The sequence below is a fragment of the Triticum aestivum genome, chromosome 3D, assembly GCF_018294505.1.
Source record: "Triticum aestivum cultivar Chinese Spring chromosome 3D, IWGSC CS RefSeq v2.1, whole genome shotgun sequence".
NCBI lineage: Eukaryota > Viridiplantae > Streptophyta > Magnoliopsida > Poales > Poaceae > Triticum > Triticum aestivum.
Window position 1 is genome coordinate 2,916,661 of NC_057802.1, and position 3,775 is coordinate 2,920,435.

General features: G+C 48.1%; 1 pseudogene; it reads left to right on the top strand.

Moving 5' to 3' along the window:
- LOC123081088 (putative serine/threonine-protein kinase-like protein CCR3) overlaps window positions 1-883 on the top strand; it is a 29,300-nt pseudogene extending 28,417 nt beyond the window's left edge.
- Window positions 884-3,775: the final 2,892 nt, after the last annotated feature.

Genomic DNA, 3,775 nt, shown 5'->3' on the forward strand with positions numbered 1-3,775 from the left:
GCATAGACCTGCCACGTGGCGAGCAGGCGTTGGTCAGCACTTGACGGCGGCCGCCGTTAGGAGGTAACGTTGCCGATGGCCAGGGCCGTCGGCATAGATGTACGAACACCGTCGGGATAGGGCCTATGCCGACGGTCTTTCTATGCCGACGGCCTTTCTATGCCGACGGCCTCCCGGGCTACGCCGACGGATATGTTGCCGACGGCCCTATGCCGACGGGGGCCGTCGGCATAGGCCTGTCCCGACGGCCAATCAGGGCTATGCCGACGACGGTCAGGGCCGTCAGCATAGGATGCGATTCCGGTAGTGCGTGCGCCTGAGCGGCGGCTTTAGCTCGACGCCGGCGAGGGTGTGCTGGATGACCCGCGTGGAGGTGCTGCTGGGCGCGTCCCGGGCAGTCGAGCACTTGCACTGCAGCGGCATCATCCACGTCGACGTCAGCTGCTCCAACATCCTCCTCAACGCCACCTGGACGCCGCGCCTGTCCGGATTCGGGGCGGCGGTCCTGCAAGCGCCGGCAGTGGCGGGCTGCCAGGTGGTCGAGAAGGTCGTCGGCACGCCCGGGTACCTCGACCCGGAGTACCTCGAAACGGGGCGTGTGAGCCCGGCAAGTGACGTGTACAGCTTAGGTGTGGCGATGCTAGAGGCGCTGACGAGCGAGGATCCGGCCACTCTGCAGCTGGACTCCTCGCTCCTGGCCATACGGGACGGGAAGCTGCGGGATGTGCTGGACCGCCGCCCCGCGACGTTGCCGCAGTTCGAGGAACTGGAGCTGGTGGCGCACACGGCGGAGCGCTGCATGTACCCGCGGGGAAAGGGCCGGCCGTCAATGCCGGACGTCGTGGCCAGCCTTGAGAAGGCGCTCGGAATCATAACTTTGTAGCTAGGGATGAGCCTATGGCGACGACTCACCAAGATGTCGTCAACTCAAAAAAACATATCAATGTAGCTAAGCTACAATTTTTGTGTCTGCTTAATTAAAGCTTTTTCTGAATGTAATGATGCTGGTGTAGTTACATCTTTATTTTGCGGGTTCTTACATGCATATGATTGTGATTTAATAACACTATTATGTCAATATAAACACAACAACTATATGTAAATTGTTCGATCTTAATCTAATGCTTCCAAAAATTGACTTAACCAAAATAAATTTTCAAGTGACTTACATATGGTGAGTGTATGCTTGTATATGTGAGTGACTTTAATTATACTGTGTTCAAAAAAATCTTATCAAAGAAAAAAGAGATAAATACATGATGGTCACTGAAGTTGAAGTCAAAGCACACTACAGTCACTAGACTTTAAAATACGCTTAATACAGTCATTAAATATGAGTTGGGGTGATTATACGCTCACCGGTTAATCGTAGTGCTCGGTATTCTATCTGCATGTACCTGGTTGACTAGTCAACTAGTCTAACTTGGCATCCAGTGAAGGTCCCACCTGTCAGCTGTCGAAATAAACAAATAAAAAGCGAAAACAAAGCTCGCTGGGGAGGATTCTCGAACCAGGGATCTGCCTGCCGCAAACCACATGCGCTAACCACGTGAGACAAGTCGTTTAGATGATACAAAATGAATCCTTGCCATTTGTACAAATACCAGCGCATCCACACAGGACATGTACACAACGCATGCATGCACACACACTCGGGTGCATGGACACGTGCCCTACCTAAGGCGACACCCAGTTCGTTGTGCCGCGACGAAGCTTGTCCATGGCGCCGTCCTGCCACATCTCCTGCAACATCTCTTTGTAGTCTTTGCTCGACGACCGGCCCGAGACGAAGGCAACTGCGGTCTCAGACTTAGAACACGGACAAGACGGGAGCTAGGGCCATCGCGGCAAAGTAATGAGGTTCTTGGAGGGGCTGATCCGGCAGGTGATCACGAGCGACTCGAGCAGGGATCCATGCATGACGCATCAATATCAAACTTTTCAAGCCGGAGCTCACACAGATACAACTTTCAGGTCGTGCTATTCTTCGACCTTTTTTATTTTATTTTTACGTATTTTGTCTTTCGGTTTTGTTTTTTTAGGTTCACGATCATTTTTTAAATTCGTGAATATGTTTTCAGGAATAATGTCTAAATTTCGCTATTATTTTTTGAATTTGTGTGCAATGCGTGTACATGTCTTCCTGGTTTGAAATTTGAGAATATTTAAATTGGCAAATAATTTGTGCAATTCATGTGCATGTCTTCCTGGTTTTGAATTTTGCTTATATTTTTGGGAATAGTTTTTAAAATTCACAAAAAAAAATCAAATTCGATAACATTTTTTGAATTTTTGGGAAAATAATTTGACAACCAGACAGCACAAATAAAACACATACACTAACACGCATGCACTCACACAGCTACGCAGACCTAATACCCATAAAAAATGCTACAGAGAACAATTTTAAAAACAAGCCGCACACAACACGTAGTAATAAGTACAACAGGTATGAAAATTCCCAGCAAAACACAGACCGGCGCCAGGCGAGGTGGTTAGGTCGAACACTATCGACCCGAACGGTATGTCGCAGTTTCGACTCCAAACTACAGCGGGAAGTTTTGCTTCACTTAGTTTTCTGCCTGACTGACATGTGGGACCCATGTGTTAGAGAGAGAGCGTGCCCTGTCAAAGATTGGCACACAGACCAGTTGACTGGTCAACTAGACAAAATACGGAGGTCTACGGTTGACCAGTGACCGTATAATCACCACAACTCGTATTCAATGACCGTATTGAGCGTATTTTAAAGTTCAGTGACGTAGTGTGTTTTGACCTCAACTTCAGTGACCATGAATGTATTTATCTCAAGAAAAAAACACCACGATTGATGTCTCATCGTCTTCGTTTTTCATCATCGCCGCTCCCGTTTCTTGCCAGTTGCCGCCACTCGGGGCTTGCTGGTGCCTCCATAGCCTGGAAGGAATCGACCTGCTGGTTACCGGCCCTACCGTCGCTCCCAATTCTTGCCGGCGGTCCGCGAGGCTGCAAGGAGTTCACCAATCATCGTCCCCTTGGTCTTCTAAAACTATATATGTATATGATTCATCCATCTCCAATGCCAGTATACATGGTATAGGATTGTTAATTAAGGTGTGATAAATTTTTTGGGGAGCATTCAGCATGACTGTTTACTCAAGTTCGACTACATCCTCGACATTCGTCTGGCTGCTTTGACTATTTCTACAGCGGATGGTCACCTTGTCTTCATCACCATGGTTGAAGATGTTACGTTGCACAGGAGTTTTCAGGGCCCTCGTATGTTCCGATGCTCTCTCTCTTGACATGTGGCATCGATGCATATAAAAATACTCCCCCAGTACGGAAATATTTGTCGGAGAAATTGATGTATCTAGACGTATTTTAGTTTTAGATACATTCATTTTTATCCATTTCGATGACAAGTATTTCCGGGCGGAGGGAGTATATGCTAATTTGTGTGGTTCTCAGTCCATTTTTGTGAGGGGACCAACCATAGGTCACCATTTTTTTTTCTTCAAATGTGAAAACTGGATCAAAACCTTTTTGCATAACGAACGAACGGACGAATTTGCCTGCAAGAGAGATAAAAAAAAACTCAAACCGTGGGCCAAAGCGTTGAAACCGCTGTGGTTGTGGTTTAATGCCGAGAGAAGGGCTCCCTTGCAACTTGCAAGGTCGTGCGTGCATGGGGGGATGCATGCATGGATTGTCAGACGAGCTTGACTTTGACAATTCCTCGGGTCGTCGCCAACACCAACACGGTGCAGAGAGAGAGAGAGAGAGAGAGAGAGAG